Genomic DNA, 25,164 nt, shown 5'->3' on the forward strand with positions numbered 1-25,164 from the left:
CCACTTTAGCTCCATAGTCACCCCAATTACTGAACTGAAGGTGGTCTGAACCGAGCAGTGCCAGAGGGCTCTCGGTGCTCTGAAGGAGGCTCTCTGGTCAAGGGCCTGGTGCTGGTAAACCTGGATTTTGACAAGCCCTTTATGGTGTTCATGGATGCCTCAGAAAAAGGGCTGGGTGCAATGCTAATGTAGGTTGACAGAAATGGACTGACACATCCCATTGTGTACCTGAGCAGAAAGCTGCTGCCTGGGAAGCAGGATTCTGCACCCATAGAAAAGGAATGTATGGCCATGGTGTGGGCCCTTAAAAAGCTGCAGCCATCTATTTGGGCGGCGCTTCACTGTGTATACTGAGCATTCGCCCCTAATGTGGCTACAGCAGATGAAAGAGGCCAAAGTAAAGCTCCTGAGGTGGAGTCTCCAGCTTCAGGATTATAACATGAAGGTGGTCCATGTTCAGGTGAGCGCTGATGCATTTTCATGGAAAGTGGCCCCGCTCAGTTTGGTCTTGGAGGGGGGAGATGTGACAAAGAGGTGCTTTATTCATATTGTGTTGCATGTGAGTCTTCCTGCCGTATATTAATACTGTGTGTTGCTTAGTTTCCGAGAGTACTGCAATAATAATTAGTTGGTGGTAAATGGGGGTGTGCTTTTGCTGAGGCGCTCAGGACAGGTAATCGTCACTCTGTCACTCTGAGCTCAGAAGATGGCGGCCTGCAAGGATTTTAATGATTAATATTTGCCACTCCAGGCTTGTATTACACTCAAAGATTACAGCTTCTCTCTGACTTGGGCTTGGTAAATGCTGCCAGAATCCAAATGCAACCTCCTCCCCTTTCGATGGCCGATAGGAAAATTTACCAACTCAGTGTTTGGCTATAACTGCCGCAAGGCCATCGGCGGGGCCGCAAGTTTGACCTTGGATTGGTAACGCTGCCACCACTCAAGTGCAGAACCCCTGTGAGAGCCCAGAAGTGGTGGCAGCGTTACCAATCCAAGGTCAAACTGCCAGAGTGGGGATTCAGCCTTGACATGGTTGCAGAGGAGTCGGATCATTTTGAGCCAGAAGCACAGAGCTCAGGATTTTAAGAGGACACATTTTTTCTTTTGGGAGCCTGCAAAGCCAGGGAGTCTTTGTTTTCTTTTCCTTGTCCTTTCTTTTCCTCCTGATGGGGAGCAGGCATGCAGAGGGTTCAGCCTACAAAGCCAGGGAGTCCAACAAGCTTTTTTTTTTTTTTTAAGACTTTTTTCAGAAGAATTCGGTATTGTTCCTGGTTAGTAACTGACTGATGTAGTCCTCCAAACAGGGGCCTGAATTTCAGAGATTGAGGGAGGGGAGAACATTGATAATCCTAATTTGAATGGCCTATTCCTAGTCTCATAATTGACATGAAATTTTGTTTGTGGTGTACATCCAAGAATGAAGTTAGTCTGGGAGCACATACAGATAATGAGATGGGGTGGGAGGGATCACAAACCTGAGAAAAGTTCATTTGAGCACAGGCTTAATATTGAGGAGCAGTGCTTGTAAATGTATTGTGGGCAGGTTCTGGATACATACCCTCTTCCTCCCACCAAAATCAAATCAAGTTTGTATGTGAGTGCACACATACCAGATTGATGGGATCTGGGCATGCTAATTACAAACTACTGTAATTGATGTGTGTTAAGGGGTGCCTGCAATCTGGGTTACTAGGGAGGAGGGCACCAATCTGGCCTCTTCCAACATGACCATCTCCTACATTACACATCCACAACAAGAAGTTTTCTGGAGGAAATGTAACCCGATGAAAGAGAGAAGAAGAAAAGGGGGCCATGTTCAGGTGTGGTGCGTGGTCTGTTAGAATGGAAAGTCTAATGATCATTCAGTAATTGTTGTTTTTAATATGGAAGTACTGCAAACTGGGACACTGGTTCATCAATGTATTTATATATGTTCCCAACTGGAAGCACTAACATCAGTGGACTGGGTCATAGACTTTGTTAGTCACATGCATATGTACTCTGTGGAACTGGGGCTTTAAGGCTGGACAATTACAGGTTTTTTTCTGTTCTCCTTCTTCATTTATTTACTATTTGGTTAAACAGGTATTTAATTCAAACCACTACTAGTATAGGTTGCCATTTTGTATAAAATAATACTTTATTTATAAATAAATATCTTTGTAAAATACATAAATAAGAGCAATAAATAAAAAATTGACTTCCATAAATATCCTGTCACACATAAATAGTAGCAACATCTTTTAAAATTCCACTGCATCTCATTTCACATGATGTATAAAATATCAATAGATTTCAGATCGTATTTCTAAAAATTTTGGTTTCCAAACTATTTTGTGAGTTTGTCTTATAATTGAAAATTTTCTAATTCTACTTGGATTCTCTTGCCAGCACTGAGGCTGAACTGCTTCTCTGTTAGGAAATAATTGCTATCTCTTCTTTTTCATGCTCCTAAGCTCTAGGTTATAGAATATCAGGGTTGGAAGGAACCTCAGGAGGTCATCTAGTCCAACCCCCTACTCAAAGCTGGACCAATCCCTAGACAGATTTTTGCCCCAGATCCCTAAAGGGCCCCCCTCAAGGATTGAGCTCACAATGCCAGGTTTAACGGGCCAATGTTCAAACCACTAAACTATCCTTCCCCCCCCCGGGGCCTTTCTTCCTGGTCAGAGAATCCCATTTCCTATCATTGCAACCAAACATGTCTCCAGATGCCCAACTTGCTGATGAGTCTAGGTTGGAATCTCTGAATGAAAGTCCCACCTCAAGTGGCTTAGGAGAGGGTTTTTTTTGTTTTTTGCAAAAGCAGCAGGAAATGCTTTGGAAGATTTTCTGGATTGTCACCTGGGCACTTTCCTTCAGGGACACTCAGGGCTTGAGAACCTCTTGGGACCACCCAAAATCTCTCTCTTCATTCTAACATTATAGCATTTTTCTTTTGGAAGTTGTTCTTGTTCACATTTGTTCTGCTGTTATACTGTGGTTATACTGCATGTTAGGGTTCAGAGATGAGATTTGATCAGAGAAGAGTTGAAGCACATACATATACAGCAAACATATGTCAGCAATGTTAAAGGACCAATCCTTCCTTTTAAAATTCTTAATTGTTTTGTAACTTTTTTGATATCCTTCATTCATAACGGTTTTCAAGTACATAAAAGGTTACTGCAAGCAGGTAGGAGGGAGAAAAATTGTTCTCCTTAACCTCTGAGGATAGGACAAGAAGCAATGGACTTCCAGAAGTCCCTCTTACTGAGCCCGGGTTGCGGCAGCGGCAAAAGGGGCTCCCAGAGTGTGTGAGGAGCCGGAGAAGGAGGGAGGGAGGCGGAGTCCCCTGGAGCCGAGCCCAGGCTGCAGCAGCGGCGAAAAGGGCTCCCAGAGTCAGGGCTGCACGAGGGAGAGCAAGTGGGGCAATTTTCCCCGGGCCCCACCGGGGCCCCCACAAGTATGTCGGAGGCTCCTCCTCCTGTTTCCATGTCCCCCCCCATCACCCGGTGTCTCAGCTGGCAAGGGGGTGGGGCTGCAAGCTGCAGCCGAGCGGCAGGAACTCAGGCCCTGCTGGAACACCATGCCGCTGCAGCGCTGTCCGGGAGAGGGGGTAAGCAGAATGGTAAGGGGCCGGGGCCAGAGACGGGCACCCCCCTGACCCCAGCCCCTCTGAGCTGGGCACCCCTGACCCCATCCTCCCCATGGCCCTGACCCCCAGCTCCGAGCCCAGCCCCTCCGAGCCGGACACCCCCTGTCATAAACAGATAAGTAAGAGTTAATAGAACAGAAGTACTTCATCTCTCTTTTGCCTGTAAAGGGTTAACAAGATCAGTGAGCCAGGCTGTCACCTGACCAGAGGACCAATAAGGGGACAGGATACTTTCAAATCTTGAGGGAGGGAAGTTTTTGTGTGTGCTGTTAGTTTTTGGTTGTTGTTCACTCTGGGGGCTCAGAGGCACCAGATGTGCAACCAGGTTTCTCTCCAATCTCCCTGATACAGGTTCTTATAGATTCAAAATAGTAAGTACTAGGTGATAAGGCTAGTTAGGCTTATGCTTATTTTCTTTATTTGCAAATGTGTATTTGGCTGGAAGGAGTTCAAATTTGCATTTTGCTGAAAGGATTTTAATTTGTACTTGTATACCAAGGCTGGGAGGGTATTCCCAGTGTCCATAGCTGAAAGACCCTGTACCTATTCCATTTTAAATTTACAAAGATAATTTTTACTTTTTTTTCTTTCTTTAATTAAAAGCTTTTCTTGTTTAAGAACCTGATTGTTGTTTTTTATTCTGGTGAGACCCCAGGGGACTGGGTCTGGATCCACCAGGGAATTGGTGGGGAGAAAGGAGGGAAGGGGGAGAGAGAGGTTAATTTTCTCTCTGTGTTAGGATTACTTTCTCTCTCAGGGAGAGTCTGGGAGGGGGAGAGAGAAGGAGGGGGAAAGGTGCATTTTCCTCTCTGCTTAAGATTCAAGGAGTTTGAATCACAGTGATCTTCCAGGGTAACCCAGGGAGGGGAAGCCTGGGAGAGGCAATGGTGAGGGAAAGGGTTTACTTTCCTTGTGTTAAGATCCAGAGGGACTGGGTCTTGGGGATTCCCGGGCAAGGTTTTGGGGGGACCAGAGTGTACCAGGCACTGGAATTCCTGGTTGGTGGCAGCGCTACAAGTACTAAGCTGGTAATTGAGCTTAGAGGAATTCATGCTGGTACCCCATCTTTTGGATGCTAAGGTTCAGAGTGGGGAATTATACCATGACACCCCCCGACCCCATCTCCCCACAGCCCTGAGCCCAGCCCCTGTGAGCCAGGCACCCCCCAACCCCGAGCCCAGCTCCCCACACAGCCCAGGGCAACAGCAGCACCACCCCCAGGCAGCGACAGCCCATTGGCATCAACAATCACCATCACCCAGCAACAGCCCATCATGTAATTGCAAATGTTTACATACCATTAAAGCATTTTATGTTTTTAAATAATGCATTTAGTGTATTTTCAAATTATTACAAATTAATTTTTGAATGTATTTCACGAGTTATTTTTTACACTTCCAAATACATGTTACTATAGTATTGCAACGTATTTTTTTTTATGGAAGGGGCCCCTGAAATTGCTTTGCCCCAGGTCCCCTGAATCCTCTGGGCGGCCCTGTAATTGTCAGTCTGGGAGTTTATCCAATAGGCAACTTTCCACTAAGGCAGCTATTAAAAATCAACAGCAATAGACTTTTCTAACTAGATTATTGATCAAAACATCCTGAGCCATCCCTGTTTGTGAGATACAAACTAATTTTTTTCTAGTTACTTTGTTTACTGAAGGCATTTGAAATAAACAATTAGATTTCCCTCTTTAAAACATTCACATCAGCCTTTTAAAGTGGTCAAGGAAAGTTTCCTGAAATTAGGAAGCTACTCAGTCCACTGTCGCCAAATTAAAATGGGATAACTAATGAGTATATAACAACTTACCCAGATCTCCCACAATCACTTCTTGTACCTTTAAAAAAAATCTGTTGTTCTTTCAAACAAAACCAACCCCCACTCACAACATATTCAGCTGCCACAGTGATGCACATTGTATAAATATGTACACAAAGGTGGAGATAGTTACACATACTGGACATTAAGATTATTTTTCTACTGTGCAGAGGTTCCTTAGTTTCTCTCTCTTGGTAGGTTGATAGACCTGGACTGGGTGCTTGAATTTCATATCTACTTTTCTCGTTTTCCCAAATTCACATTACTCCTGGGGGAATTCTGCACACAATAGTTTAAAATTCTGTATATTTTATTTGTCAAAAATAACATAATATAGTCACACCAGTTTCAATTATTTTTGGTCATTTATTTCAAAATACCTGTCAGCAAGTATGTCTCTAACAATACAGACAGCAAAAATGATTCAGGAAAGGTTTTTTTGACAAATAGATTCCGTGCTAGGCATATTAATACAGAACTCCGAGTAATAATTCATTTAAACTACAATACAGAACCATATTTCCTGCATGCCTCAGAAGCAGTTTAAAGACTTGGGGGAGTCAGGGGTAATGGAGGAGCTGAGGGAGTGGGAAGTAAATTGCTGGGAAGGAGTCTGGGTGTGAACTTGGAGAATTGTTGGGTATGGGTGGGAAAAGTATGGAACAGGTTTTTTGGTGCGGGGTAAGGAGAGATTCCTCCATGTAGACCCTGGCTGAACCCTTGCTTCTCCCATTCAGTCAGGCACATCTGCCCTTGTCCCCATGCGTTCCTGCACCCTTTTGTGTCTTTGCATCCCCTATCCACATATGTCCTTCCACACCCCCTCCCGCTATCCTCATGTGGCCCTACACCCCTCCCCCTGTCCCCATATGTCTCTGTGCCCCCACCCAGCCACTCCCCAGTCCCTATGTAGCTCTACATCTCCTCCCCCACCACCATATGGCCTTGGACCTTCCTCCCCACTGTGGCCCTGTGCCTCCAATCCCATTCAGCCCCTGCCCCAGTCTGTCCTCCCCAACTAGTCCTTATGAGCCCCTTTATGACCCGCCCCCCCAGCAGCAGTAGCATAGCTGGGGGAGAGCAGGGGAGCGGCTGCTCCCCACTGAGCACATTCCCCCAAAGTGGTGCCTTTTTAATTTTTACACTCACCCCAGCAGTCCAGGTCTTCGGTGACAATTTAGCGGTGGGTCCTTCAGCTGCTCCAGGTCTTCAGCGGCAAGTTCTTCAGTCTTCAGCTGCAAGACTTGGGGTTTTCTTTCTTTTTTTGCCCTTCTCTGCTTTGGCACCTTTTTTAATGTGTTCGCTCCACCTGCTGGTAGAACCTGCCTACGCCACTGCCCAGCAGCCCCACACTGTCTGTCTCCCCATAGCCCCTGTCTCCTGACCTGGCCCGCTGCAAAGAAGGCAGGCTCTTTCTCCTCCCTCACTGGCCTGGAGTTGCTGCTGTGGTCTATTGCCACAGCATCCTCTGGTGGACAAAAAAGTCAGAACTGCAGAAGTTATTTTCTGCTGAGAGCTGCTGCTCTTCTTGCGCCACAGTGCCCTCTGGTGGGGAAAAATGCAGAACTGCAGCAACACTTTGGCAGAGCTTTTTTCTATGCAAAAAATTAAAAATGTATGGCTCATTAATTATGTGCATGCACATCTTTCTAGTTTTTGAAGAATGGGGTTGCCTATATGCCCAACCCCTATCTCACATATGTTGCTGAAAGGTCTAAAACTACACAATTGGGCTCTATTCATTTTTTAAAAATTGGATCCGATTTTTGTAAAGGGATCAGAGGTAATTGTGGGAGATTTGCATTAATTATTTATTAATAATCCAATATTTTGTCTTTGCATGCACTGGATTGAGCAGCTTCATACTTTTGGGAAATGTCTTGATTCCTATTTGAAAGGCTAATGTAACTGTTTTAATTTCAACAGCTATTACACTGCTGACTGCTACTTTTTGCTCACCTTGATCAGTTGAATTTGAACAAGATATGGCCTTTGTTGTATGAAGAACTGTACATAGAGTTAAAATGCATAATTTCCCAGGATTGTGTATGCATGAATGTATGTTATCTTTTTTCCCTTCTGTAGTAGTGGATTTGTCTTGCTTTCATTTCTTTAGATGCACTATGGAAGTGGTCATACAACTGCAGGTGTTTCTCTTAAGATAATGAAGGGCCATAATCCATTTAATGCCGATGTAAGATCTTAACTGCAGTTTCTGCTAAGAACTTTTCATATAGGCCCCGAGTCCACAGTTTGGCCTGGGCCATGAGGGCTGGCTAACAAACAATACATAGCTAAGAGAAAGCTGGGGTAAACAGATAACTGTGTGTGTTTCAAGTCATTGAGCACAGTCAGCATAACTCCGAATGTAATGGGCATCCTTATCATGAGTTATAGATACATGAAGCACTGAGAGAGGCCTCATGGTTACTCCCCAATGCAGGGAGAAGATAGTGGTACAATACCCCTCAGATCCCAGACAGAGTTCAGGGAGAGGCCTAATATGATTGACATAAGTTATGACACCTTCCCCTCACAGATGTATGCCAATCCTAGCTCACAGAAATGCAAAGGTAAACTTATAAACAATTGTTGTTATTAAGAACTAATTACTACTTTTTTGCTTTAAATCTCCATGAATGTACCTGTTGGTCAACCGGAAGAGCTGCTACCTCATTCCCCTGAACTCCAAAATTAGGATTTAACCTATACACTTTAATAGACATAGTTTGGGGGTAATTACCTATGTGTCAGCAAGACATTAATTTGGGCCATGGGTGGCACCATTATGTAATCTTTTACACCATTGGTTTATTGTGCTTCTCTTGTTTTGCTGCTAGAACCTATCCAGGGGCTTGAGAAAAGCCATCCCCATTGCTTCTCTCTGCCCAATGAGCACCCTATATAGTTTATTGTAATTAATTGTTCTGCAGTGTCTCTGAGCCTAATAATCAAGATGATACTCTGCTAGCGCTGTGCGTAATAAACTCCTGTGCTTGACGTCTACGTGGTGTGGATGTATGTTCCTTCAATAAGAAGCTGAGAAAGAGAGAGAGGGTGGGAGATCAAAGCAGCACAAAAGTTGTAAGCACAGAGAGAAACTTTTCCTCTTTCTTGCCCACGATCTTGAGATTCCTAATATAATAATTCCTATAGGCAGATCGTGCATCTGTGTGACATACACATATCTGTCTATATGAGGATTTCGTCTTCCATATGAGGATGTTAACAGATTAAGCCTCACAACACACCTATGAGATTAGGAAGTATTATAATTGCAGATTGGAAGCTGAAGCACAGAGAGATCAAGAATCAGCTTTTGAAATGAGGCTCAAGGTCTGGACACTTAAATATGTGTGCACAATGACATGTGTAAATGGGGGTTTAGATACCTAAATAACTATTGGCATATGCTGTTGAGGTAACTGCATAGGCCAGGACCTCTCCCCACTACAACTTTGGCCCTGCATAACATATCCAAGGTCACACAGTGAAATGTCAGCAGAGCTTGAACTAGACCTCACATCTTCTAAGTCCCTGACCTGGGCCTTAAACCACAAGGCCTAACAACCCGAGGCAGAACTTTTCAGATTCTTTAGCTGGCTGGACTGAGGAAACAGTATTTTGGCTCTACAAACAGACCACTAGAAAGAAGGATACGAGCCAAAGCTAGCTCATCTTCTTTCTTTAACGAAAAGTGCACTGCTCAGTGATGCAGCACCCTCCCATCCCATACTCAAGGTGTGCAGTGACCTTAGTATTTGTATTGATAGTTTTCTTTGTCACAGGATTTCTTTTCATGATCCACACTTTGGCAGAAACAAGGACGAGGGAATCTGCTGCAGTGGCTTCTTTATGTACATACATAACTGACTCTTATTGGCACAAACTACAATAATGATACCAGTTCAGGTCTGACTTCTTTTGTGATCCCACTTTATATCATATCTCAGCTTACTATTGGTGGGCCCAATCCTGCTGTGATGCTCCCTGGTTCCTGATAGGAAGGACACACTCGAATTACTCATGAGACAATGGAGTTGATAGAAAGGCCAAATGGGCCCACCTCAAAACAGGGCAAACTGCAAAAGGCAAAAATGGGCCACTCATCTGGACAAGCTGAGGGATAACGGTGCTGCAAACAGTTCAAGCAGCTTTAAAAAGCTTTAAAAGTTACTATGTCGAATCAGGAAAAAATATATATAAAAAAAAAGAATTGCTAGCCCTAGAGGTTTTTATGGTGTTGATCTCCCTTGCAGATTCCTCTGATGGCTAACATGGGCTGAGTGCCACGAGAAGCTGTTCCCACACTCACGGCATTCATAGGGCCTCTCCCCTGTGTGGATTCTCTCATGTTCAGGAAGGCCTTGAGCTGCTATTGAAGGCATTTTCCACACTCACTGCATTCATAGGGCCTCTCCCCTGTGTGGATTCTCTGATGCTTTATATGGGTTGAGTAGTCACATCAGTTTTTCCCAGGGTATGGCAACACTTGCAACTTCAAAGCGCTGCCACAGCACTTTGAAGTGCGAGTGTGGTTGCGGCGCCAGTGCTGGGAGAGAGCTCTCCCAGCGCTGCAGGTACTCCACCTCCCCGTGGGGATTAGCAAACAGTTCTGGGAGCCGCACTCCCAGCGCTGGGGCACTGTTTACACTGGCGCTTTACAGCGCTGTAACTTGCTGCGCTCGGCGGGTGTTTTTTCACACCCTTGAGAAAGTTGCAGTGCTGTAAAGCGCCAGTATAGCCAAGGCCCCACACTCAGCACATGTATTTTTTCTCTTTCCCCTGAAGATTTCCTGCTGTTTTGTGGTTTCCTTGAGGTCTGTCTGAGTTCCCCAACAGGAAATACATTTACCTACTTTCTCCCCTGGCTGCTTTACCTGCTCTCTTTCTGGTCTGTGCTGAATGTCATGGGATTTTTCCTGCTTATGACTCCTGGACACATTCCTTTTCGATCTTTGTGATAATTCTCTATGTTAATCCATTTTCTCAACATTTTCCTGCTGAGAATTCTGCTCCTCTTTCTCACGCACCATTGCATCACCTGCTGTGATAGAGACAGAAATGTCAGACAGGGATGGAAAGGGGAAGGCCAAACCAAAACAAGTGCTGGAGAGAGGTCAAAGAAAAACCAGGAACTGAACTCCCCCAAACTTTTCCCCCAAATGTTGTAGTAGGATTTTATGTTTGTTTTATCTGATTTAGAATGAAGGATAAAGAATAATTATGTACCATGCATTAAGTGTATTGGTGTATGATCTGATCACATCCTGCCAACCACTCTTTTTGAGTAACAGAAAGGAATGGCTAATGGGCCAATGGGTAGAGATACATCAGCCAGAATCTGAGTCTGGACTGATTTCAAGGCAGTAACAGACCTTTGAGGATCACCAATTTGTTGCAGGTTTAGCATTTTAAAATAAGTAAAAGAATGCCCTGGCTGTTTTCTTTTGCATTGCAATTTGATGTTCCTGTTCAAAATGTTGTGTGTCAATTAATTCTGGTTTGTGTGTGAATGAGGAATGTGTGTGTTAAGAGGTAAGTGTGAAGGCCATCGCTGAACCAGATGTACAAGGGAGGAAGCAGCAAGAGATGCAAGGGTGCCAGGAAGCTGCATGCCGCCCCTGTTGAAATGCCAGAGGAGGGCTGATTGATGACTCTAAAGATGAGACAGGCACCTATCAGTGGGGACAAAATAGCTGTGATCAAAACCAACTTGGGATAACTCCCTGAGGAACTACTTGATGAAAGATCAAGATGAAGGATGAAAAGGACAATTTAAGAAAACAAGCACTCGTCAAACAATTCATTACAACATGATGGTGCAAAACTCATTGGTCCCAATGAAGGAAAATCAGTATTGTCAGGGAAAAGACCACCACCTTAATGATTTGATCAGACAGCCTGAGGCTCCTTTATTTCATACAAGCATATATGCAGGGAGAGACAGCATAGACCCCACGCAAAAGGCTGGCTGCTCTACATGTTACAAATTTTACCAAGCTTATAAAGGTTAAAACCGCAAAACGTAGCACGCTGGTTACACATGTTATTTGCCTTATTTGGAATATAATGTTGATAACAAGCAAGCTGACCAATTAATTCTTCATCTATGGCAAAACCCCCATTTTCCATCTATGGCTTTTCCTGTTATTGTCTTTGCCAATCAAGTCTGCGGTTTGACCGTTCTAGCACCTTTTCTGTAGTCCCGACAGCAAGCTCAGCTGTTATAACTTAACAGATCTTCTGGTTCCCCTTTATCCAATTCTAGTTCCTCTTTTTGGGGCCCTGACCACATCTTTCTGCCTCGGCATGCCCTTTATAAAAAAAAAAAAAAGTTTAGCAGAAGTTAAAACTCTTGCTCCTAGCTAAAGGCTTTTAGGCCTACTTTTACTCTATTCTCAGCAAAAAGCCTGGGGCCTTGGGTAAGGTGAGGGGGGGCGGGTTTCCCTATCAGTATATAACCAGGGTGCCTTGCCATGAAACTTTGGGCTCATTCTGCCAAGACTTCCCCAGAGTATTGTATTGCAACCGACAGAACCCAGCTCCTCCTACCCATGATCAAACTAGCTGGCCACTAGGTTGATCCGGACTCTAGACAGGTAACTATAACATCGACTGGCGGCACAGTGTGTGTGTGTGTAGTGTGTGATTGAATGCATATGCTAATTGTTGTAGCTCCAATAAATGTGGCATATTGCCTTTTCCCCTGAAAAAGATCCCGTGTGCTGCTTATAAGCATAACAGGATAACACCCACAAGGCAGCTAGCTAGCACATCTTGGAGGGACTGTTCAAATTAAGTTGTTCATCAAGACACACCTGGTTGACAATGGACCATGGGAAAAGAGTGGACTGTCATGTAGTCTATCATGTGGACTGTCTGGAATCTAGGTAATGGCTTCCTGCAATGACTGAGGGAAATGGGGCATGAACACGTGACTTGCACATGTGACTCCAAAATCCATCTTGTTGCTGTAATTTTCCACAGGAAGAACAATGGGATGCCCTTCACATGGCAAAAGTATAAACGGACCTGGAAACACCTCCATTTTGTCTTCAATCCTGCTTCTTACCTCTGGAGGAACTTTGCTACAAACTGAAGCTCTGAACAAAGGACTGAATGACCCATCCCAGCCGTAGATGTACTCCAGAGACTTGACTTAAGCCAACAGTTTATTTCATCACTGCTACAAGCCTGAACCAAGAACTTTGCCATTACTGCATGTAATTGATTCCCTTAGCCAATTTTACCTCTCCCCTTTCTTTCTTTTTATGAATAAACCTTTAGATATTAGATACTAAAGAATGGGCACCAGCATGATTTTTGAGTAAGCTTTAAGTTGTATATTGACCTGGGAGTGGCTGGCCCTTTGGGATCAGAAGAAACTATCATTTAATGACACTGGTTGTAAAGAACTACTCATCTCTGAATCCAGTGTTTTTGGTGGTGTTATAAGAACCAGAATGCCTGAGAAAACTGCCTTTATGTTTTCTTGTTGGCCAGTGTGGGAAACAGGAGTTTACTTTAGTGGCTGGTTTGGTCTATCTTATAAAAGAACAGGAGTACTTGTGGCACCTTAGAGACTAACAAATTTATTTGAGCATAAGCTTTCGTGGGCTACAGCCCACTTTATCAGATGCATGCTACGCTCAGATAAATTTGTTAGTCTCTTAGGTGCCACAAGTACTCCTGTTCTTTTTGCGGATACAGACTAACACGGCTGCTACTCTGAAACTTATAAAAGAATAACCACCAGTTTTGGGTTGTTGTCATAAACAGATGGTTAAGGGTTAATGCCTTTTTTACCTGTAAAAGGTTAAAAAGTTCACCAAGCCTAGCTAACACATGACCAGAGGGACCGATGGGGGAACAAGATGTTTCAAAAGGAAGGAGGGAAGTTTTTCCTTTATTTAGAGTTTCAGTTTCAGCCGGAATGAAAAAGATCAAGGAACCAGCTTCTTATCAGAGTAGTAAGTTTTAGAAAGGAATAAATAGGTTTATGTTTATTCCTTTGTAACCTGTCTTATGCAATTAGAGGTAGAATCAAATTAGGTATTTTTTGTGTAACTAAATTTGTGCCCAGGGGAACATCCTCTGTGTTTTGAATCTGTTGTCTGTGAGAGTAGCTGGTATGGTAATCTCTCCCAGAGGGTTTTTGCTTTACCTTTCTTTTCTTTAATTAAAAGCCTTTTTCTTAATACCTGATTGATTTTTCCTTGTTTTTAGATCCAAGGAGATTGGATCTGGACTCAGCAGGGATTGGTGGGAGAAAGGAGGAGGGATGGTTAATTTCTCCTTGTTTTAAGATCTAAGGGATTGGAGCTGGACTCACCAGGGAATTGGTGAAGGAGTCTCTCAAGGCTACCCAGGGAGGGGAAGGTTTTGGGGGGAAAGGGAGTGATCCAGACACTGAAAATTCTGGATGGTGGCAGTGATACCAGATCTAAGCTAGTAATTAAGCTTAGAAGTGTCCATGCAGGTCCCCACATCTGTACCCTAAAGTTCAGAGTGGGGAAGGAACCTTGACAGTTGTGTTTGCCCTATTTCTCAGCAGTTCGTCCTGAATTTGGCATCCTCAGTTGTGACACGCTAAGGCTTGGTGACAAAGTGCCAAGGGAGGGGTCTGGGTTGTGGATTTACAGAGAGTTAGGTGACCCAACCTTCAGACAGTCTCCCTTGGGACCACCCTCTTTAGGGTATGTCTAAGGTGCATCAGGGAGTCGGCCGCCATCAAAATCCCAGGTGCGGAATAAAATTCTGCCTCCTTAAGCTCGTGTTTTCTATGCCTAGAATTCAACTGTCACCAGATGGATCAGACTGAACAGGTTTCAAACCTCGAGGAGGCTCTTACCTTCTAAACAGGGACGGCTGTTTTCTAGTAAAATCAGGAAAAGGGAAGGAGAAAACTCGAAAGAGATTCCTCCTGGCGCTCACATACGTGAACCCGAATACTCTCTCAGTCCTCAAAGAGAGACCTGGAGAAGGAGACTTGCTGAAGCAAAGACACAGGGGTCTCTGAGGTTTCCCTGGCCCATCGCCCTGTCCTGCCTGGCTGATGTCAGCATGTCTCTGTGAGGTCACCACCTCCCCACCACCTTTGACCAATAGTCTGAGGTCCTGCAAAAGGCCTTTGTGATGTCATTGCCACACCTCTCCCTTGCTGTGCTAATGTCCTGCCCCTGGTCAGGCACTTTAGAGGTTTGAGCTACTCCCTGTGGATCACCTCACTCAAGGAGCGTTTGTTCTAGGAAGCAAGCCAGTAGTTTTGGATCATCTGCAAATTTTGTCAGCTCACTGTTTAGCAGATCATTTATGAATATGTTGACTAGTCCTGGTCCCAGTACAGACACCACTAGTTACCTGTTTCCATCCTGAAAACTGACCATTTAGTCCTACCCTTTGTTTCCTATCTTTTAACCAGTTATTGATCCACATGAGGACCTTCCGGAGGTGAAAGTGAGCCGGCATGTTATGGTATGGGGTACCGGCAAGAGCCAGTACGCTATGCCAGCCTGGCCCGGCTTCCCCAGGCTGGTGATTTAAAGGGCCCAGGGCTCCCTGTAGCGGCCGGAGCCCCGGGCCCTTTAAATCACCTCCCGAGCCCCTCTGCTGGAGCCCCAGGGAGCAAATCACTGCCGTGGCAGCTGCTCTCTCCCGCTCTGCGAACACAGAGCAGAGGCAGCAGAAGCTTAATTGCCATGGGGGGGCACCATTGTCCGAACTGTGGCACCTCCCTGACACCCCTTCCCGAAGGACCCACACTCACACCACCTCTCCTCCCGAGGCCACACCCACAGAACGCCTCTTCCCCGGGACTGCACCCTTTCCCCCTCCCCCATCATTTGTCCTAACAGCCAGTAAAGAGAGGTGGGGCCATGGCCCTCTAAATTCCCTGTCTCTCCCCCCCCCAACACAAGCTTTCTACCCCACCTTGCACATTACAGTTGAAAAGTAGCTGGCAATCTAGTAGGATGCCCATGGAACAATGGGATAGAAACCTGCATCATGTGAGGCTGTACCAGCCCGTGAGGCATTGCAAACCCTTCCCAAAGCACCCTGGAGCCAGTTGCACAGTGGGATAGCTACCCACAGTGCACTGCTCTCCATGGCAATCCAAGAGATGCCAGCATGGATGTGCTCTGTTGACACAGGGGCATAGGGTGGACATGCAACAGCTGTTCAATTAAAACACTTTAACTCAGGCCACATTAATCTTTCATGTAGAGATAGCTTAAGAGTGAGACAAGAGCTAGCTCCGTTGAAATTAAAGAACCACAATTTCCTCCATAGTTGGCAGGATTTGAACCTGCACAGGGAGACCACAACAGATTTCTAGTCCACCACCTTAACCAGTCAGCCACAACTACTTGTTTGATTCTATTAGAGAAAAATGCAGTTCTCGCTTTTTTGTTTGGGTGCAGCAAAATCAAATACTTTATTATTTCACCAGCAATTGCAATAGAGGGAGGGAGTGCCCTAGGACACTGGGTCGCCTCAGTCCCAGACAGGTCTCTCAACAGGTAAACAATTACAGCAAGCATTTATACCTTTGTTACAGACAATAACAAGCAATAATACAGACAATAATGAGCAACAGCTGCATTTTGTTTATACATGGGCTATCCTGCTATCTTATTTTCCTCACTTCTGGGTGCCAGTCTACGTATTTGATTATCAGTGCAAGGTCATGATAACTTCTCACGCAGTTCTTTCCTACTCGCCTCACACTATCCTCGCTTCTACAAATCTCACGTCATTAGGGTTACAGCTGGCCTAACTCTTGCTAACAGACTGACATGCATTAAGATCCCCTACAAATCCTTGTCAATTCTTTCCCTTCTTCCACAATGTGTTGCTCTCACTACACTCTAGTTCTGTTCTCACTGAGTGATCAGTTCCAGTTGTTTCCTCAGACCAGCTTCCACAACACACACACTGCTGTGCTGTTGTGTAAGTGTGTCCATGGCTGAACAGCAAGAATTCCTGCTCCCTTCCCTTCTGGCTGGAGCATGAGGAAAGTGTGTTTGTGGTTAATGATGGTGCTGTAGATTGTTGTCCATTTCCTGCCTTGATCCTTCAGACAGTCCCTTTCCCGTCATATCCCCAGTATATCAGTGATTGCAATAGCAGGGGGCAGGTTTTCTCTGGGGCACTGAGCTTTGCCGGGGGGTTGGTGGCTCCTGTCTTTCCTCACCCTGGAGTAAACTCAGCTTTTTATTCCATCCTTGATGTTTCAAGGAATAACAACAGATGACCAAAGAAAGAGGTGGACAGGGTGGGTCTCAGGGGAGGGGTAGAGAGGTGTGGGTGGTGGGCAGGTCAGGCCAGGGGAGGGGGCAGAGAGGTGTGGGTGGTGAGCAGGGCCGGTCTCAGGGGAAGGGTCAGAGAGGTGCAAGTGTTGGGCAGGGCTGGTCTTAGGGGAGGAGGCAGAGAGGTGTGAGCGATGGGCAGGGTGGGTCTCAGGGGAGGGGGCAGAGAGGTAGGAGCGGTGGGCAGGGCAGGTCTCAGGGGAGGGGCAGGGATGTGTGGGTGGTGGGCAGGGTTGGTCTCAGGGAGGAGGCAGAGAGGAGTGGGCAATGGGTAGGGTGAGTCTCGGGGGAGGAGGCAGAGAAGTGTGGGCAGGAGGGTCTCAAGGGAGGGCTCAGAGAGGTGTGGGCAGGGTAGGTCTCAGGGGAGGGGGCATAGAGGTGTGGGCGATGGGCGAGGTGAGTCTCAGGGTAGGGGGCAGAGAGGTGTGGGCAGCAGGCAGACCTTGGGGTAAGGGGTGGAGAGGTGCGAGGAGGCCTTGGGGGAGGAGAGGAGCGAGCGAAAGGTGGACCAGCAGGCCTCAGCCAAAGAGGAAGAGCAGGGGTGGGAAGTGGACAAATGGGAGTGAGGGCAGAGCACTGAGGGAAGGGAGTGAGGGCAGAGGAGACTGAGGGAAGGGAGTGGAGTGGGGAAACAGCACCATGGTCTGGGCAGGGCTGCCCACAGGATTCAGGGGGCCTGGAGTAAAACATTTTCAGGGGCCCCTTCCATAAAAAAAAGTTGCAATAATCTAGAATACTATATTCTCATGGTGGCCTCTGCAGGGCCTGGGGCAAATTGCCCCACCTGCCACCCCATTGAGTGGCCCTGCCCTCAGCCTCTTCTCCTAAGTCCTCTGCCCCCTAATTATTTTTCGTTGCTCTCCCCTAGACTCTCTCCAATTTGTTTCTGTAGTGGGGAGAGGGAGCGCGAAAACTGGATGCAATGCTCCAGAATTGGCCTCACCAGAGCTGAACAGAGGGGAATAATCACGTCCTTCGATCTGCTTGCAATGCTCCTGCTAATCCAGCCCAATATGACCAGTTACACTGGTCTACAATTTTTGAGAAGTCGTCTGCTTCAGAGATAAAATGATATTTATTATGTGTTTTGATGTGCTGAATTCAAATATGACAATTAAAACAACTGATTGGCTACTGTTTCTAAGATATTTAAGTTTTTACATTTTATGTCTATGTATATTGTGTAGATAGTAGAGTTTTAATCATAAATTGTAAACCTGTCTTTTCATGTGTTTATGGTTGCTTTCCATGATAATATTTCACCTGTCCTGTTTATGTAACACTTTAAAAATCAGCAAAAGGGTTATATACATAAAATTTATTATGAAACAAAAGGCAAAAAACTATTCTGTACATAGTTTACTCCTATTCAGTGTCTACTCGGCGCTTCTTGGCTTGTCTCTTGTATTCATTAAATGGAGCATCTCTTGTCACTGTCCAGCAATAGTTTGCAAGCATTGATGGGCTCCATTTGCCCTGATAGCCTGCCAGGAGATTCCACTGCTGTAGTCTGGAGCCCAACAGCTCTGCCTTACTCTTGGGTAGTTCCAAATCCCTGATAAGGTCATTCAGTTCACCTTGTGTTATGAGGTGTGGTTCAGAGGAGGAGGATGGGAGAAAATGTGGGTCTTGTGACATTGATGGTTCAGGACCAGAAGTTTCATCCTCTTCCTCGTCTGACTCAAGTGAGAAGGATTCTGGTGCATCAGGAACCGGCATTCCTTCTCCGTGGGGTACTGGGCGTATAGCTGATGGAATGTTTGGAAAATGCACAGTCCACTTTTTCTTCTTTGACACACCTTTCCCAACTGGAGGCACCATGCAGAAGTAACAATTGCTAGTATGATCCGTTGGCTCTCTCCAAATCATTGGCACTGCAAAAGGCATAGATTTCCTTTTCCTGTTCAACCACTGGCCAAGATTTGTTGCACAAGTGTTGCAGCATATGTGTGGGGCCCAGCTCTTGTCCTGATCTCCAATTTTGCAGCCAAAAGAAAGGTGATAGGCTTTCTTAACCAGAGTGGTTATACTGCGCTTTTGTGATGCAAAAGTCACTTCACCACAAACATAGCAGAAGTTATCTGCACTGTTCACACAAGTACGAGGCATCTCTGCTCACTTTGGCTAAACAGAAATGTGTCCCTTTGCAAAATCAAACACTGACAAATAAGAGAGCACGACACTGTATGATTTCCAGAGCTGATATAGGGCAATTTGTTCAGCAGAGTGATGTAAGCTTCATTATGATTGCATCATCCATGACTTCTAGGAATAACATGATGCAATTCATATCAGGTATGACGCAATACCAGCTTCAGATTGCATCATTCATTGTTTTGCCTAAAAAGCAAGTACTGTCCAAACCCAGTCATAGATTTATTCATAGATCCAGTCAAAGATGTATTTTAGTCATTTCTGGTTTAAATTGAGATCCCTTCCCTTTATAACTCACTTATCCTCCGCCATTCCCAAGTCAAGGGTTGTATATACTGACCCAATAGCATATCTTGAAAACTAGAGCCAATCAACAATTTTAAGCATCATTTTCGTTCTCAGTGACCCAGAATTAGTAAAGTTGGACTACATTTATTTCAGAAGCATTTTGGCTGTAGAGCAGTGTTACCCATATTGAATGTAGACACAGCAATATTTGATAAATTGGTTCCTGTCCATTCAGGAGGTTATTTCCCCCCTATTTATAAATAATTGTTAGACCTGAATAAAGATATTGCAGACAAAACCAGGTATGCCAACCTGACCAAAGTCAGGCTAACAGAGGTTTTTGGGTAATTCCTGTCAGGGACTCTAACCCAGATGGCAAAGTTCGTTGTCTGACCACGAGAGAGACAGGCAACACCAGGAGGTCCGATCAAAAGCTCTTTATTGACAAGTGCACGCATCTATAGAGAGCAGCTCATCTCCAGAGAGAACCAGCCTGCTCTTTACATCTTAGTATAAGCCTATATAGACAGCTCTGTCGCATCATAAATTATTTACAGGAGCAACCCACCCCCTTCTTTTAACAACTAGAAACTAGACACTTTTAGTATATGTGTTTTACCGCATTAGGTGATTAACAATATCTTAGCAAGCACCAGAAGTTAGGAATGTAGGGGAGTTAAAACAGACAGAGAACTGAACCAAGGAGTGAAAACAGGGAGGCTGGGATTTCTTATCAGTTCTTCAAAGGAACTGTTCCGAACACCACACAGTTGGTACTATACCAGGAATGAAGCCTCTTCCTTATCTCACTTTTTCCCAGCACTTGTGAGATATGCTGCTGCTTCTCAGTGTTTTCCACTTAGGAATGTCAGGGACTCTAACCCAGACGGCAAAGTTTGTTGTCTGACCGCGAGAGAGACAGGCAACACCAGCAAGGTTTGATCAAAAGCTTTTTATTGACAAGTGCACGCATCAATAGAGAGCAGCTTGTTTATTAAGCCAGAGTGATTAACATAATGAAGATGCTCTAAGTGGAGGGGAGAGAGCTGTCCCGTCCGTGTAGTTAACCTATCTCCCTAAGAGGTGGTAGCTATGTCAGTGGGGGAAGCTATGCTGGTGTATGTGCAAGCTGTGGTGTCTACATGTATATATATATTAATCAAACCCCATTTTTAAAAGCCCTGTGGTCTGGGAATAGAAAAGGCGCTCTCTGAGGCAGAGCCCATCCTTCAAAATCCTTAAGATCACTGACTTGCCTTGGCAAATGTCAGGGGAGTATAGCTCAGTGGTACAGTGTTTGGCTGTAAATCAAGTAGTCCCTGGTTCAAACCCAAATACCCCCTTATAAACCTACTCCTTCATTAAAAATAATTCCATTTCCAGTATGTTCAGAAGCTCCACTAAATAAGGGTCCCTGAAATGAATGGACACACTTCATGCTTTCCTATGCAAATGCATAAAAGCCTAGCAAACATGTTCCTCTGCTGAAATCACTTCTAAGTGTCTAGGCTTGTTTTTGTCAATTAAACAAAGGCACATGAAAACTCCTTTGCAGGTCCTTGGCCTCCATGGGCAACAATGTGCAGAAGAACAAGAACCACATCCACTTGGGAGGAATGGACTAGTCTGTATGACATTTGGTAAGTAAGTTGCCATTGGGACTGAAAACTCTACTGGAGGTGGACAGGAGCCTGTTACAAAACTAAAATAACCAAGATTTCCCAAACTCCCTGTAACACATTCAAACCTCTCTTTGCACACAGGGTATCAATTGGGGCTCTAATAAATGGCAGCCTTCCTTTAACACAGATCATTGTTCCTTGTAACTTTCAGATGTATCCAAATGGCAGCTGTTTAGAGGTCATGGGCTGCTAGTTCATGAGCAGGAGCAGAGTCTCTGTAAGTTTACCAACCATAGAGCTTGTTATGTCTGCATCTAAGTAAGTGCAGAGTTATTTCAATGGCTCCTACACTGACACCTGCTGCCCTTTCTGGCTGGTTAATTGCACTATTTGGAACCTGCTCCTAAAATTGCACCCTTTCTGAGAGTGAGTCAAAACTGCCCAAGGAAATCCCATTGGGTTTCAATGGCAGTGCTGACAAAGACCTGACGGGACAGCACAGGGGTTTCAGCATTCCTCCTTCATGGTAGGGTCAGAGGTTGCTACTAGCATGACTGTGGGGTTCTATTCCTGGCTGTGGGAGGAAAGGGGTGTCTAGTGGATTAAAGTAGGGGCCTCCAAATCAAAGAGAAAACATCTCCCTTCTCAGCTTCAATGCACATTGAACAAGAACATGACTTCTCACCTCTTAGGTTTCAGAGGAGCAGCTATGTTAATCTGTATCCTCAAAAAGTACAGGAGTATATGCAGCACCCCAGAGACCAACCAATTTCTTAGATTCTGTTGCCATCATGTGGCCATTTCATTTCACTTCTTATTGTTAAAAGGTTTGGGTACTTTGCACAGAAACGTTATTTCCTTGGGAGAGATGGAGAAGTGGAAGCTGCATTGATTTAATTCTCTGAAAATTAGATAAGGATTAAAATATTCCCCAGACAGCTCATTCCCAACCATTCTCCCTCACTGCTGCCAGTGAAGTTCAGTTCTGTCCCATGACCCCAAGAACTGCTGGGTGCAAGTCCTGGGTCTGATGTGAGGTAAGAAAAAAAAGAAAGATAATGGATGTACCCTATCTCCTAGAACTGAAGGAACCATTGAATCCAGCCCCTTCCTTCAATGGCCAAACCAGACAGTGTCTGCATAAAAGAATAAATGGACACAAATCAGATGTCAAGAATTATAACATTCAAAAGCCAGTTGGAGAACACGTCAATCTCCCTGGTCACTCGATTACCTAAAAGTCGCAATATTACAACAAAAAACCTTCAACAACAGACTCCAACAAGAGACTGCTGAATTGGAATTAATTTCCAAACTGGACACCATTAAATTAGGCTTGAATAAAGACTGGGAGCGGATGGGTCATTACACAAAGTCAAACTATTTCCCCATGTTTATTTGCCCCCTACTGTTACTCACACCTTCTTGTCAACTGTTGGAAATGGACCATCCTATCACTACAAAGGGTGTTTTTCTCCTGCTGATAATAGCTCTCCTTAACTGATCACTCTTGTTATAGTGTGTATGGCAACACCCGTTTTTTCATGTTCTCTACGTATCTATCTCTATCTCTATATCTATCCCTTTCTACTGTATTTTCCACTGCATGCATTCAGGAAAGCTTATGCTCAAATAAATTTGTTAGTTTCTAAGGTGCCACAAGTACTCCTATTTCTTTTTGCAGATAAATTAATGGAGGTTAAGTCCATGAATGGCTATTAGCCAGGATGGGTAAGGAATGGGATCCCTAGCCTCTCTTTGTCCGAGGGTGGAGGTGTTAGGTTCAGTCCCTCTGGGGCACCTGGCATTGGCCACTGTTGGCAGATAGGATGCGGGGTTGGATGAACCTTTGGTCTGACCCAGTCTGGCCATTCTTATGTTCTTATGAAGGGACAGGCAGACCCTTGCAACAGAGTTTCTGTAGTGTAGTGGTTATCAAGTTTGCCTAACATGCAAAAGGTCCCTCATTCAAAACCAGGCAGAAGCATAATGGCTTAATTTTCACAGCTCCTACTAGCCTGTCCCTGCTGTTGTAGGAGCAGCAGTGATATCTATGCTCAAAATGTCTGTTATACTTCCCCTGTTCCCACTTTTGTCTCCTCTCCCTCTCTGAATGCCTGTGAAGTGGCTTTACCCCTCCCGCTCCCTCCTGGACTACTCGAGGGATGAATGGGCTGGTTAAAGAGCAGAAGAAACTTCCAGGTAGACAAGGTGTCTGGGACTCTAATTAGGCAGCACTTGCATAACCAGATCATGGCCACTGCCCAAGGTGGAGTGTGACCAACCAGATGCAGCCAAGTCATCTCTAGTCACAGACCATTAGGTGCAGGTCCTTAAAAGGGGAAGGGGTCCTGTGCTCAGGAGTCACTCACAAGCTTGTACCTCCAGTGAATGCCCTTTGCCCGACTGCCTGGCCAGTGGTTCTCTGTGTTGTATTTCATTGTGCCTCAGGAAGACTGACCTTTATCGCACCGTCCATAGCTGCGCTGTGGGACAGTTCCCTTTCAGAATCCTGACATCTCCAATGCTGTGCCTGTCCTGGGAGCATGAGTATGCAAGTGTGAGTGTGACACTCCCCCCTCTTCTTCTTTTGAGCTTAGCTGTCAGTATAATGAACCTGCTGCTTTCTGCCAAACTCTGGAGGGTCATTAGTCCTCCCTACGCTTACTAGCTGGCCCAATTTTGGGTAACACCTGTGATAAACTCAACCCCAGCAGGATAGAGGGTGGTGAAATGAGCTGAGAAAAAGCCTTAGCTTCAGTATGTCCCGTACGGTCCACACTGGAGCTTTCTTTGGATTCTGGGACTGCATGGTCACCTGTGCTGATCGGCGCTCCACACTGGGCAAACAGGAAATGAAGTTCAAAAGTTCGTGCGACTTTTCCTGTCTACCTGGCCAGTGCATCTGAGTTCAGATTGCTGTCCAGAGTGGTCACAATGGTGCACTGTGGGATAGTGCCTGGAGGCCAATACCCTGGAATTGCAGGCACACTAACCCTAATCCAACATGGCAATACCAATTTCAGCACTACTCCCCTCGTCTGGGAGGAGTTCCGATATCAGTATTAAGAGCCCTTTATATCGATATAAAGGGCTTTGTTGTGTGGACAGGTGCAGGGCTAATGTGATTTAACGCTGCTAAATTCAGTATAAACTAGTAGTGTTGACCAGGCCAGAGAGAGCAGCAAGTTTCCCCTATTGTTTCTTGCTCTTGTTTTTTTCACTAGTTTTTCCTCTGCACCAAGGTGTTTTTGTTTGTTGTGAGTCTGGCTAGCTCAGTTGGCAGAACATCAGACTTTTAATCTGAGGATCCAGGGTTCAAATTACTGGTCAGGTGATAAACTACTCCCCAAGATCTTAAAACTGTCTCTCTGGAGTCCTCTTTGATGGTACTTTTTCTCTTCAGGATTTTCCCTTTCCTCAGAAGGGCCTTTTTGTGTGTGGTTTTGAAGGGGCAACTTCCTGACAGCCCCTTTGTCCTTGCAGCCTGGAAGAATAAAGGCCTCTGGGCATACAGCATGTTCCTTCCCTGCACACACACATACACACATACAAACACACAGAATATCCCTAAGAAATTAGAATCATCTGCTGCCTTCCCTTGTCCTGCTGAATCCCCAAATGAAGATGCTCTTCAGCCCAAACCCATGTCCCCTCTTTTCCCAGTGCCCCTCAGTCCCAACCTTCAGTCCCTCCTATGCACACTGCTCCTCACTCCCAACCAGAGCCTACTCCTCTTCACCCTTCTCCTCTGTCCCTACCCACAGCCCCCTCCTATTCCCAGTGCCCCTCAATCCCAACCCAGAGGCCCTGCCTCCTCACACTGCTCCTCAGTCCCAACCCACAGCTCCCTCCTTCCCTACAGCAGCAGGAGCTTCAGACCCCCTCAGGAAGATTTTCTTGCAAGGTTTCGTGTATGAGTCTGCATGTGGAGTTTACAGTATGTTGGTTACAGTATTTTGGGTTGCTTGCCAAAATGATCACTTTTGGCTGGTGTTGGATTCCCAGTCTCCATGTTATAGGGGCAGGAGAAATAAAGGGTTGTTATCCTTATTGTGTGAGTTGAGGGCAGCACGACTGTGCTCGGCAGACCCCGAATGAGGGACTCACCCTCAATTCAATAGCACTTGCTAGGCAGTGGACAGAGGTTCCAAAGCCAAGTGGGCTGGGGTCTGGGTCCCAATACTAAAATGTAGGTGTTAGACCAACTTTAGGACAGGGTGGCTGTGGAGGGATGAGTGAGGCCCTAGGCAACATAGTGAGTATGATGCCTTCTTATTTTCCCCCTTTTCCACCCAGGGTGGCAAGTGAACTGTACAGAGGC

The 25,164-nt window shown here is 45.4% G+C and overlaps 1 protein-coding gene, 1 non-coding gene and 1 pseudogene across 4 annotated transcripts in view; 1 reads left to right on the plus strand and 2 right to left on the minus strand.

Moving 5' to 3' along the window:
• Positions 1-25,164, minus strand: part of LOC115636545 — a 1,011,845-nt pseudogene that overhangs the window by 522,508 nt on the left and 464,173 nt on the right.
• The window catches only part of LOC115636662 (zinc finger protein 3-like), a 438,128-nt gene that overhangs the window by 284,140 nt on the left and 128,824 nt on the right, over positions 1-25,164 (minus strand). The window lies entirely within an intron of this gene.
• TRNAV-AAC lies at positions 22,755-22,827 on the plus strand. The gene has a single exon. It is a non-coding gene; the product is annotated as a tRNA-Val (tRNA).

The sequence above is a fragment of the Gopherus evgoodei genome, chromosome 1 (assembly GCF_007399415.2).
Source record: "Gopherus evgoodei ecotype Sinaloan lineage chromosome 1, rGopEvg1_v1.p, whole genome shotgun sequence".
Taxonomy (NCBI): Eukaryota; Metazoa; Chordata; order Testudines; family Testudinidae; genus Gopherus; species Gopherus evgoodei.